This window comes from Callithrix jacchus, chromosome 1, assembly GCF_049354715.1.
Source record: "Callithrix jacchus isolate 240 chromosome 1, calJac240_pri, whole genome shotgun sequence".
Classification (NCBI taxonomy): domain Eukaryota; kingdom Metazoa; phylum Chordata; class Mammalia; order Primates; family Cebidae; genus Callithrix; species Callithrix jacchus.
The window spans coordinates 156,406,918-156,420,691 of NC_133502.1; positions in this window are offsets into that span (position 1 = coordinate 156,406,918).

A 13,774-nucleotide genomic window follows, 5' to 3' on the forward strand; every position below is an offset into this window, starting at 1 on the left:
GTAAAGCAGTTAGCAGAGCTCCTAGCCCATTGTAAGAGCTCAGTAAAGGCTACTGAGTATGATGAAAGTGATGACAAGTATTGTCTAGAGCCAGTAAAGTGGGGGCAGTGGATGTATGGTGAGAATGGAAAAGGGGACATTTGGTTTGGAACATGAAAGATGAGGGGTCCAAAGTGGCTCCCGCCGGAGGTCATGGCGCTCGCGAAGGCGAGGTCATCAGTTCAAGGCTAACCTGAGCAACCTCATAAGCTCAAACTGATTGGCAAAAAAAAAAAAAAAAGAAAGATGAATAAGAGTCAAGTAGGCAGAGGGATCAATGTAGAAAGAGAACTGGCAGGGAGGAATGAGAAGGCCCTACATTTGGGAAAAACACTAGCAGTGTTGATGTGGGTTAAAATGAAGCCTGAGCTGCTTCTTGAGCATCTGCAGGTGGCTGCAGAGATGAAGAGTCACTTCAAGAACTTCAGGAATCTTGGGTGTCAATGGATATGTTTTGTCTTACAGACTGATGGTTTTAAATCCTCCCTTCCTCTCATCTTTTCTTCCTTTCTTCTCTTTTCTTTCTCCCAGTTTTCCTCTCTCTCCATTTCCTTTTAGTAATTGAACTTTTTGTTTGAAAGCAATCTTAAACAGAAGCCCGTTATAAAGAATAAAGTGAGGTGGAAATGCTGTTTGAAAGTTACCCAGGAACTGTCATAGCTGGGGTTTTTCCTCAGAAAGCAAAGCCTGAGATAAGCATTTGTGGGCAGGTGGTTGCTTTTTGGATATAACCTCAGGGAACAGTAACAAGTGGGTGGGACATGGAGCAAGGAAGAAAGCCAATACCAGTGTTGCCATATCCAGCTGAACATGGACAATGGAGACTGGATTCTGCAGGGACCTTCTGTGGACCATATAGAAAGTTCTTCAAACCTGTCTGCCTGAGTGTAAGAAATGGGGGTCACAAAATCTGCCTACTTTCTGCCCCCATTGGTTAAGGATTGCCTCATAGGTTAACTCCCTTGCATTTCCAAGTTTTCCCACGTGTAGATGTTGAGCAGGGTCCCATGGTTGCCCTACTTCATGATGTTCCAGAAGCCCCAGGGCAGTAAGTCAGCCAGGTGGAGGTGCAGCTGGGGGCATTGCCTAGACCCCACTGGCAATGGCTAGTGTAGAAGGTGGGTTGAGACTGGAGAGAGGTGAGTAGGGACAGGAAGTTCATTTAGGCAACAATTGCTGCCATAGACCAGGGAACAAGTGGTGAGGGAGGAAAGCAAATCATTTGGAGTGAGAAGGAAGGGGAGGTACCATTTTGGAGAATGGTGAGGGAGCTAGAATCCATGGGGGCTGCTGACGGCTTGGATGTGGGAGATGAGGGAGAGTGACTGGAGTGGTTGTTAGGTATTGAGCTGGGGCACTGGACAAAGGGCGGTGCTACTCACCCAAACAGGAGACTCAGAAGTTGGAGGAGGTTTATTTATCCATTTATTTTAATGGAACAGATTTGTTTCCCTTTTCCAGGTAGAGAGAAAATGAACCCTCAGCTTTCCTGTAAGCTTCCACTAAGTGACTAGCTGCCTGCATGAAAAAGATAGGAAATTCAAAAATAATGCAAGTGGGGTTAGGACAGGGTGGGTGGTGTATGCTTAGGACTTGCCTTTTTTTTTTTTTTTTTTGCCGCCATATGCTCTTGTATCTACAGAGCAGCTACCTTCTTCTCTACTGACTTGTAAGCACATAGAATCCTGGTGCTGGAAAGAAGACCCCGTCTTTGTGTGGAAAGAAACGCTGGGCACAGTGAAGTGATGCACCTGTGTTCACGCCGTGAGTTGGGATGTGAATACTGACTGTAGCCTAGGCCTGATTTTTGTTCCTCTTCCCTTCCCTTGCATGTCTCCTTTCTGTTCACTCCTGCCTTCTTATCTTAGGCTGGGCCTAGGGATACCATGAGGTTTTGGTTATCATTCCCTATTCAAACAAGCAAGCAAGCAGAAAGCACTGTCTGTGTACAGCCTTTAAAGTATGCAAAGCCATTTTCCAGTACTGCCTCCCTTCAGCCTGTTTTCTCATCTTCCACCCAGGGTCAAACTGGTCCACAGAGCAGTAGTGTGATATTCCCAAGATCTCACGACCAGGAAGAAGAGGTAAAACCTGGATCTGAAACCAGGCTTCCTAGGTCTTTCTCTATTTCTAATACAGGGTTCAAGTCATGTCCTTGGTGCCCCCAAGATAACATATATAAGCTTCTAGCACATAGCAGCAATGCATTCAGTGCTATTTTTCTCTCCTTCTCTGATCTCTTTCCATCAAACCATGCTGTTCCTCCCAAAGTGTGTTCCTGAGGAGTTCCTGGATTGCTCTGTGCCTTTATAGAAAAACAAGAATAGTATATACACTTCTTGCAGCCCAGACAGCATCTCTAACTGCTCTGAGCCTACATCTCATGGCCCTCAGGATAAAGCTCAGACCCTTAGCCTGGCATCAAGGTATTCCACGTGCACCCCAGCCTCTCTAATACTGAAAGCGCTGGGCAGAGTTCCTTGTCTTCTCGGTTACAGCTCTACAGTTAAACTACTTAGTACCCTCGAAGTTACTGCCTATTTGGGAAACTGTACCCATCCCTAGACTGTGCTGCTTGAGAGTCAGACAAGTCTTATTTACATCACGTTTCTCTATGAATTAGCACAGAGCCTGACACAGGTAAGTACTCAGTAAATATCTATTGAATTAATGCCACAATCAATGTATACATAAATCAGTGAATCAATGAATGAGGGTGGTGATACCGGCCCTTAATGAATTTGCAGAGTTATTGTAATAAGCATGAGGTTCTAGACAGACACAGAGCCATTATTTCCATGGGTTTATAAGACAGACCTGGAAGCGTTAGCATGTGTGCTCATATAACCTGTATTGGCTGCTGTAGGTGCTGCTGTTTGGGCGGCAGGGCTGAAGGGAACCCGGCAAAGTAAGCTCATGCATCTTTTTGGAAGGAACCATGTTGTCATTTCTGAATAGAGCTTAGTATAGACAAAACATGCAGTTCATATTTAGTATCAATAGTGGTAGATTCGAGCCATGGAGCAGTGTGCTATTCCCATGCAGTGAGTCACCTGGAAGTTCTAAAAGGCTCAAATTGATCTTAACTTCCTAACTTCACTCAATTTCCCTGAGTCTCAATTTTCTCAGCCCTAAATGGAGTCATAATAGTGACCACCTCCCAGAGTGACTGTGTAAGAATTACGCAGATTGGACAATATACGCCTGTGGCTCCCAAAGTTCCTCCAGTTAGTGCTTTCCTGAGGAGTTCCTGGATTACTTTGTTCCTTTACAGAAAAACAAAAATTGCATATAGACTCAAGCATTGCCTGTGTACAACCTTTAGAGTGTCCAATGCTACTTTTCAGTTATTACTGCCCTTCAGCCCCAATTTTCTCCTCTTTCAATCAGGGTGAAACTGGTCCACAGAGCAGTAGAGTGATCTTCCCACAGTCTTCCTGGTGACAACTGGCTGGAGATATGTTCGCTCTCTAGCCAGCATCTAGACATGGAGTGATGAGCATCAGCCTAGTATGTGCCCTGGCTTAAGAATCTGCCCTATAGAAGTATACCGTATTATATTATATACTTAAAAAGATCTCGCTTTCCAACTTGGGCCTAGCAGAGTGGCTCCTGCAAAGAAGGGTGCTGAGAAGAAAAAGGGCCATTTTGCCATCAACGGAGCAATGACCCGAGAATACACCATCACCATTCACAAGCGCATCCATGGAGCGGGCTTCAAGAAACATGCCCCTTGGGCATTCAAAGAGAGCTGGGAATTTGCCATGAAAGAGACGGAAACTCCAGATGTGTGCATTGATACTAGGCTCAACAAAACTGTCTGGGCCAAAGGAATAAGGAATGTCCCACACAGTATCCATGAGCAATTGTCCAGAAAATGTAATGAGGATGAAGATTCACCAAGTAAGCTCTATACTTTGCTTGCCTATGTACCTGTTACCACTTTTAAAAATCTACAGTCAGTGAGGATGGGAACTAACCACTGATTGTCAAATACATCAAATAAATTATTAAATTGCCAAAAAAAAAAAAAAAAAAAAGATCTACAGGAAGCTGCTCTGAAGAGGAGAGCCATGGGTCACATTCCTTCAATCTGCATTGTTGATTCTGGTCCTGTCTGGTTTAGAAAACAGCCTCATTTATTAACAGAAGGCCACAGGGCTGAGAATGGGCCCAGCCCTCTGGAAGAAGGTGATTTGAAACAGATAGGTCCTCAGGATCTCAGCCAAGAGACCTAAGGTGTCAGAGCAGGCACTTGTCAAAGCAGGAAATGAGAGTTGTGTCAGGAGTGAGAGGGAAGCTGGGGTATCAGTGGGTATATCTTGTCCTAGATGGGGGTGTTCTGTAGCAGCCCAGAGGCACAGAGCTGACTCATCAGACAGCAGACATGATAGCAGTGACCAGCAGCACATTACTGCTCTCAGAGAGGAGGTGGTATTGGACCATACTTCTAAATTGTGTACCACACTGCTGCACTGATTTGGGCAGAGGAGGGTAGGGCTGGACTTTTAAGCTGAAGGCCTGTGGGTTGCAGGAGGGTTGGCCTGGAGAAAGCAGAAGCTAACAGCTGCATCTTGTTTTTTGTATAGACACAGGTTAGATATATTCTCTGCTAGACTCGAAGCTATTGTTTTGGCAAAGACCCTGTCCCGGTCTTTGGTCTTTTCTGTATTACGGGAACTGAGCGTGATAGCAGGCATGTGGGAGGTGTTCAGTAAATCACTGCAGAGTTCATAACCATGTAGAACTAGAGAATATGTGTGTTGAGAGGGGGAAGGTGGACATGTTGTCCTAAGAAAAGTATAACTCTAGGATTTGAAATCTTACCCTCTCCAACCTGAGACCTTCTCAGGTAACTGTAGACAAGATTCATGAACACACTTCCAGAGTGAATACACTTTAGATTGATGCAGAGTAGCTGGGACTTGGAAGAAACAACTCCTTATCCCAAGGATAATTTAGCTATTACAAGCTGGGGCCTCACAGAAGGTTACCTAATATGTTTGTATCTGCTTCCTCATATGTAAAACAAGGGGCTCATGCTGTTCATGGGGTAACTGAGGAGTTGGTGAGATGACATGTGAGAAATTAGCAGCCCATAGCACAGCCTGATAAAAAACAAATGCCATTCTGGTGACTAAAGTTCACCATCGCTCAGTTCTGCTTTTTGCCTTGACTCATCCTCCTTGTTGTCTGCCAAAAATCTTTCTGTGTCCATCCTGGTTCCTTCTCATACTAAGAGGTCTATTCACAACACTAGCTGGCATCAGGTAGGAAGCCACCCTTGGTCATCTGCTGTTCATTCCCTGGGGGACAGACAGTGATAGACAGGCAGACTCTGAAAATGGAGCTGAGTCCTGAGCACTGAGCATGTGATCCAACACTGAAGCCACTTCGAGAGGAGAGGAAAGGAGTCAGTAATGTCACCAACTGATTGGCACTGCTTGTCGCATGAGGGTCTTATTTTAGCAATACCTCTGTGCTCTTGCAAGTATCACTTGGGGAAGCAGGATTAGGTTTGCTAAATATATGATTAAATAAGGCAAAATATCAGAGAAGAGGCACAGATGAAGGTTATAAATTTATAAAGCAATAGATTGGGAAAAGGCTATGAGGGTTTCTTTATATATTCCCTAAGAAAAATAAACACAAAGCAGCAAATTTCAACTGTAGAGAGCATGTGGCCTCACAGGGAGAACCATTAGTGGGTTGAAGCCTGGGGTGCATTACTGAAGAGAGGAAGGGATGAGGCCTGCATTTTTTGGCTGCATGGTCTGAGCCAGGCCCTAACCATGTACACTCTAGTCCTACATGGGAGAGATTACTATCTCTATTTTAGTGAAATAGAAACTAATGCTCAGGTTTGTTAAGTGACTCACAAACATCCATGGTATTTGTGAGTGTCAGAGCTGGGGCTTGTATATTCAAAGGCATTGTTCTATGGAATCCCACTGTCCAGAAGCCCTTCTGGTTTACAAAGAAATTTTTAATGTAAATCTTGTCTAATTATTGCAGCAAAGATCAGAGAAGCAGGACTTCAGTGTGAACCTTTTACTTAAAGAGGGTGTTGGGAATACTCTAATTCAATTTCCACTGTAGTCCACCACTCTATGTTTTTGGCATGTTCCCATAACGGCCTAGTTGCCCAAACCATGGCTCTGTTTAGAGGCATATTCTCCTGGATTTCTCTAAAACATGAAACTCTACCGACCCCATCTCTGTTCTTGTTTGGCTCTACCTGTCATCAGCCATAGACTAATCCCATACTTCCAGCTTTTCCCTCTGTTCACAGCTCCCAGCTCCAATACAGCTTCCGACATAAAAGCCAGAGTGATCTCAAATTCTGGATCTACTAATGTTCCAGCTTTGCCCTCAAATTTAGAAGGGTTATCTCTTGCCACCACATTCCATCCAGTTCTGTGGTCTGGCATTCAGTTTATCCATTTTTTTCCAGTGTTTCAAAAAACAAAACATTGTTCATGTTTTTTGCTGTCCCAGTAAGAAAGCTTTGCCTAATCAAAGGTCATAAAAATTTACTCCTATCTTCTCTTCTAAGAGTTATATAGTTACAGCTTTTACATAGAGGTCTGTATAAATTTTAAGTTATTTTTTGAAAATGGTATTATTAAATTTATTTTTAGATGGTTTACATTGTTTGATTTATATGATGAATTTACTTTTTTTCTATTAACATTTCAATTACCTATTGCAGTTTGAGAATATATTGATTTGTTTATTTGTAACCATTAGCCATTCTAAACTCTAACAAGATTCTAATGTTATTTTCAGGGTTAAGAAACAGAAAATAATTATTTAAAAAATATTCCTTTTTGAATACTTCTATTGCTTTTTACTTTATTTTACTGACTTAAGCATTCTAAATAATGTTAAATAATAGTAGGTGATAGCAGACATCTGTACCTTGTTCTTGAATTTAGTAGTAATGCACCTGGTATTTGTTCAAAATTGACTTCAGATATTCTTTATGATGTCAAAACTATCCTATTCCCTCTATACTATTTCTAGTTGAATTAAGACAGTATGGTAAGTTTATGGTTATCTGTTTTCTGCTCTGTTAATCATTTAATGAAATGATATAATGTAGTTGCCAATATTTTCAGTATTGAACCATCCTTGCATTTGTGGAATAAATCCTGCTTAGTCAAAGGACACTATCTTTTTAAGGTTTTGGAACTGCTACCATTACATTTATGATACTTGCACAAATGATATTGCCTCACATTAATATATGACAAATTCCCTTTCTGGGGCCAAGCCAAACTACATTAAAAAAGTAGGTGAAGGCTAACAAGAAAAGGCCCAGATGAGGTTTCATGATCTAATTTTTATTCATTTTGGAGAACCTGATAATTGTCCACGTGACAAAGTGCTTATCTCACAGTTTCTCATTTTAAGGTCCTGCCCCTATTTTGGCAAAGCATTGAAAGGAAGTACTAAAGCATCACAGGGCAGTCTCAATAAATAAAACTGCAATAATACAATAGTTATACAATCACTGAAGTGTTTGCCATATGCCATATGATACTATACTTGAGACTTTACATATTTTATTTCTTCTCCTCCTCCTCCTTCTTGGCAGGACAACTTATTGAAATATTAATTAGTGTTTTCCATATGATAGAAGGTTGGAAAAAATGTGTCTGGAATATATGTTCTTTTCCCCTGAGGGCATTATTACAGGCTTTTGTGTTGCAGCCCTAAAAAGAGAAGACATCTAAAAAAGATCCCCTTGCCTACTCCCACTCTCAGGCCTTTGTTTGAAGAACGTATTGAGATATTGAGGGAGGTGGCATGTGAAGTGGAAAAGGAGGCAGGACTGGCCCTATGTGTTCACACAGGAACCCTGCCTTCTACTGAGATTGCAAGGTAAGTGAAGGTTATCATCCTAGAGCCTAGGATTGGGGAGCATGCTGTAGCAGGTCCCACAAGTATCAGGGTCTTTGATGGGGTGGTTCATGATGTCATGAAATTGACCACTGAGAGGCAAAGCCTTAGCATGATGGCAGAGTTCTCTGTTTGTGAGTGGAAACATTTTCATTTTATATCTCAGTGAATATCTGTGGACTTAAAAACAGAGTGTCTTCTTCTATTTTTCAGGTTCTGTGGAAAGTGTCCTGGACCTTTGTATCAGCCTAGAAAGGAGGTGAGTGTTCCCTCTAACTCTACCTTTAAAAAGTTGCACCTCATTGTTGGAGAGCAAATTCCTATCTTCTAGCTAAATTCTCATGCTAACCTTTGAAAGTTTTTAATCATTATTCCATTTTTAGATAAGAAAATGAAAACCCAGAGAGAGTAAGTAACTGGTCCAAGTAACTGGATGTTATCTCAAGTTAACATGCTTTCAGAAATCATGGCTGAACCAATTATACTATGCTGTCTTACGTTAAAAAAAAAAGCAATTCCTCACTAAGGGACTACTTTATGCCATGTATAGGGCAAGATGCTATAGATAGGTAGGTACGTAGGTAGGTAGATAGGTAGATACATTTTATTATATATAAAATATATATAACACTTCAAGGAAGGTCATCCTATTATATTAATCATTTCATCTTGTGGTAAAATAGAAGATGGAGAATTATTTGGTAGTTATTAGATGTAGTGTTTACTCCCAGTTCTGCCACTAGCTTTGTATGTTAGTTTCTTCATCTGTTACCTGAGAATTACAAAATTTGCCTTTTGATATTTGCATGAGTATTGAGTGAAGTGTTGGAAATACCAGGATCTTGCTAATTGTAAAAAGATGTGCACACATGAACCCTGCCTTCTACTGAGATTGCAATCTACACTGGTCATCTCAACTGAGAGTCTCTCTCTTCAGCAGCTACCAAGATACAGAGGTATACATTACAATGCAGAGGGAACCAGGACACCAGGAGTTGGACACTAGCCTTGGAAACTGATTGTTTATATCTGTGTGTGGTCTCCTTGAAGCAGAGGTTAGTTCATACATAGCTCTTCTGGGTCTGGCAAAGTCAACTGGAAACTGCTAATGGCCAATCATCCTTTAAGATTGCTTCTTTCCAGTCCCCTGCACTCAGGGAAGCCAAACAAGAGACAATTTCATCACCCACTCCAAGAAATCTATCTTTGACAACTATTCCAGACAGCAGACATACTGGAATATGTAGTCCATCCATAGGACCCAGAAGCTGATCTCCCAGTAGAGATCAAGCCATCCCATGAAAAGTCCAAAAAGACTCCCTGAGCAGATGTCTGCCCTCAGGATCACATTGAGGCATGTGTTTGTGCCTTGAGGTCACCACCTGGTGTTGGCTACATCTAGAGTTGCTGTTTGCTAATCCAGGCTAGAGAATGAGGCCGGCGGCGGGGAGTGGGGGTCTAAGGTATTTGTTGAAGAGTCACCAAAGTTAGCCTCATTGGGGTCAAAGCTTGGTAGAACCCAGGAATTAGCCAGATTATGTTAAAGGCAATGGGGATTTCAGGGGAAGAAAATCACTGAGATTTAACAATAGATTTCTTTCTCCGTCAATATTGGGAAAGTGGTAAAGAAGGCATTTGGGGACCTAATAAACACCATGAGGTTACAGACCCATCTTTTACTCTTTGTTTTCTCTGTACTCCAAGACTTGACAATGTCTTGTACAGACTTGGTGCTGAATAAATGTTAGTTGGCATCTGAGTGAATGAGTATTTGGGCAGTGAGTGGGTCCCAGCTGCTGTAAATCTCTGTACAACTTAGCAATTCCTTGCATATGTAGAAATAAATTTTGCACTAACCCCCAATTTTTTTCTCATCAGGAATTACAATGCCAGATACAAAGAAGAAACAGACCTAGGTTGTTCTGGACTCAAGGGTTCTGGGTTCCAGTTTCAAGCTTAGAGCTATTCTGAGTCTTCACCTGTCTACTTGCATGACATGGAGAAATCACATAAAGTCAGTTTTCTTATCTGAAAATTTAAAATGGTGTTTCTTACCTCATGAGGCATTGTTTTTCATAATGAATTCCGTGAAAAAATGTGTATGCTCTGCCAGTATAGTTTCTGTAGGGTTGCAGTTAAGAATAAGAGAAACATGTCTGGCATCAGAATGTGTTCAGATCCTGGGTCTGCCACATAGAAGCTGAGTGTTCTCAGGCTAGTCACTTACATTTTCCCAGTCTCCTGTTCTGCGTCTCTAATATCCACTCCATTGAGTTGAGGGGATAGAGATTGCAAAGTGTTTATACTGTCCAGAATATGGTAAGTGCTTATTATTAGAAAGAGGAAGCAATATCTCATTTGGAGATCAGATTTTCATAAGATAAAGTTGACCACTATTCAAAAAAGCTTTTTCTTCTTCTTTTAAAAAATAAACTTTAAAGAACATAGCCAATCCACAACACTGAGTTTCACTATCCCATTTTAAAGTCAGCATTTCAATTTTTGTGTTATTTTCCTCTTGTTTCTTTTGGAATGGAACTACAAAATCATGAAAAGATTTTATAAACTGGGTAACATCTGCTCTTTCCCAGGTCTTCAGGATATAGTTCAATTTCATGATACAATTAAGAAAGAAGTCTAAACCAAGGGACACTTACCACACTGTGGCAACATGTGGGTATTTCTCTAGTGTGATTTCACAGAGAATTTTTAGCTCAGCCAGCATTTCTGTGCCTCTAGTTTTTCATCTCTCAAAAGGGGATTCCTGACTCATAGTGTGGGAGGCTGAAGATGCATGGTATATATGGAAATCCTTTCTAACTGGAAGGTGACTAAGGACAGAGGTACTATGGTGTGGTCCTCAGAGAAAACCCTTCATGCTCCTTTCTTTTGGGTCCCTGGTGGTTGAAACACCCTGTAAGCATCTTCCTCCTTCCTGATTAATGAATCAGCCACAGGTCTCAGGAAGCTTACGATTTCTTTTTCTGCCCTGATCTCTGCCCCTCTGAAATTGCAGCATTTTCATGATCTTCTTCCTTTCACAACTGACATCTTCACTTGTTATCCTGATACCAAGAGGTTTCTCATAGAAACTGTGAAAGTCAAAATTCTCAGTCACATATTCCTGCTGCTTTGTAAACTTAACAACTGACTGATGGCGTCCTTTAGGAAAGACTGCTCTTGCAAGAAGCTGGCTCAACAACCTCCTCCCATCATTTTTCTCTTGCTTTCTATGAAGACCTAGGGAGTTTGAATGAATCCCCTGTGTAGGGTTTGGGGAGGACAGCTTGGCCTGGAGGGCCCAGAACTAGAGCAGGTTTCTGTCTTGGGCACAGGGCTCAGAACCCAGAGGATTCCTGGAGCCAGGCTCTCTGGAGGCAAGCCTAGGTCCAAACACCTAGTTATCTATGTTGTACTCTCTTATTTTCCCAAATACTCTTCTATGTCTAACTTTATTCTCAGAACATTATGAGACAGGGATAATCTCTCATTTTTCCAAATTAGAAATTCAAGGCTCAGAGAGATTCAGTAACCTCTCTCAGAAATCACACAGGTAAGTGACAGAGCTGAAATTCAGATGCAAATCTGTCTGACACCTAACCCCAAATTCTTTTCCCAATCACAAAGGACCTTCAGACAGTGACAATTAAGATAAATTTGCAGGTTAAATCCCAAAAACATTTTGCCTTGATAGTAAATAAATTTTCCAAATGGAAACAAAGTATTAATGAATAATACCTTAAAGAGTGTTGAATGCTGGGAGCGTTGGCGATAGCGTTAATGAAAATCAGCATTTGCATCAGCTGGGCAGTTTTCCTCCTAAATCTTCTAGTCGCAAACAGCCAGAGGGTATTTCTGATTACATCAGCAGCCAGGTAGATCCAGTTTAGGAATCTCGAAACCACATATGTGACTCACATGTCATTGTTAGAACAGTAGGAAACACATTAACTCTGCTTTAACAAGCGTTCATTGAGAAGTCGGGTTTCCAGAAACCAGTTTCTCAGTGTACTTGGAGCACATAATCTAAGCCGTTTTCCTGATGACAGTGTCCTTGCGTGAGGCTGTACATTATGTGACCTGACAGCTTAACAAGACGATATCTGCTTTTACAAACTCTGTGTCCTAGCACATTCCATGGAACTTATAGCAGGTGACTAATGAATATTTCACCACCATGATATTTCGAGTTGCAAGCTATAGGGACTATCATTTGACTGCACAATACATTAAAAATGTCTGCAAACATTGTAATAATAAAATACTTCTGTTGAAGTCATAAACAAGAGTTCTTTTGGTCTAGCTCAGAACTGTCAATAATGCTGGTCTGTTATAGACATTTTTAAATGATGGAAGATGGCACTAACGTCTTTCCAAATACATGAAGTTGATTCTTTTTTAAGCTGTATATGCTTAAAATCAGAATTTTTTCATAGTTGGATGACCAATATGGGGTCTCAGAAACACTTATCCTCTGGTGTTGGCACGTCAGTTGAAGACCCAAAGCATAGTCTAGGGAATGGAAACTGCAGTGAGACAGAAATTATTACCCTTAGATTCAGCCGAACTTGGTTTCCATGTCACATTCTGCTTCTCTCCTGGCTATATGATCTCAGAAAAGTCACTGACCTCCTTGGTACCTTAGCTCTCACAGGAAAATAATGATACTTCACAGGGGAATCTGTGAGGATTAAAATAAGATGGTAGGTAGTAGGTGCCCAGTACATAGTAATTGCTCGAAAATATGGTCTCATTCGTTTGTCTCCATAGGAGCAGTGGACAACCAGATAAATAGAGGAACAAGTTCTGAAGGCAAGAGATGAGGGCTGATAGTGTAGAAGAGGAAATTTGGTAGGCCTGAGTTACTGAAGAGGAAGGAGGGAGACCCAGGAGCAGAGTCTTACTGAATGCCTACCACCGTGTGCCAGAGAGGAAAAGGGGTGTCAGAGGAAACAAGATCAACTCTTTTAAACAGACATGAGAGTCCAACTTGTTTGGGGTGGTTTGACTTAAGAGTGATGTTCCCTGGGGTTTTCTCTTGACTGCCTTTTTAGGTGTTACAGGGAAAACGAGAAAGGAACATATGCTTTTGTTTACTCCAGGGAGGAAAAAAAGAGAGAGAGAAAATAAACAGAACTTAACGCTTAGCTATTAAAACTCAGATAAAATTGAAATGGCAATGTCTTCGGATTTCCTTGCCATGTTATAGGTTCCTGGGCATAAAATAGTGGAGCACCAGGGAAAATTAAATGAAAACACACCCACAAAGATAAAGACCTGATTTGATAGTCCTGTAGATTTTGGATTGTTTACTGTAAGGGAAGTAAGAGCAGCTTTATTTCAGTTTGGATTTGTCTTTGCAGAGGAGTTTTATGTGGGTGATTTTGCATATAATATCTACCTTCCAAGAGATGCCAGCATCTGCAGAACTGGGAGATGTGCTTCAGACTTGCTCATAAAAATCTTTATCATCTTTTGGGAGGTGATTTGACTAGTCTTGATGGGCAGCTGGTTAGAAAATTCTAGTGAAGGAGGGGATGTGACCAAGCTCATATATGCCCACTGAGGCTCAGCAAACAAGACTTTGCAGCAGCTTCTATAAAGTGGCTTCAAAATATATTTGAACAGTGTCCATTGAAATGTGACTATATACCAAATAGCCAGTGTGGACTTAGCCTGCATCACATCTGTGCATTAGGGTGTGGCATGAGGCGGAATCTTCCCGGTCCCACCCTACCCTGAAGTTTAACTACTATTAAAAGTTTGTTGACTGTTGCCTACTCTAGAGATACCAAGTTATGTAAGAAGTACATCAGGTCTGGGCCAATCA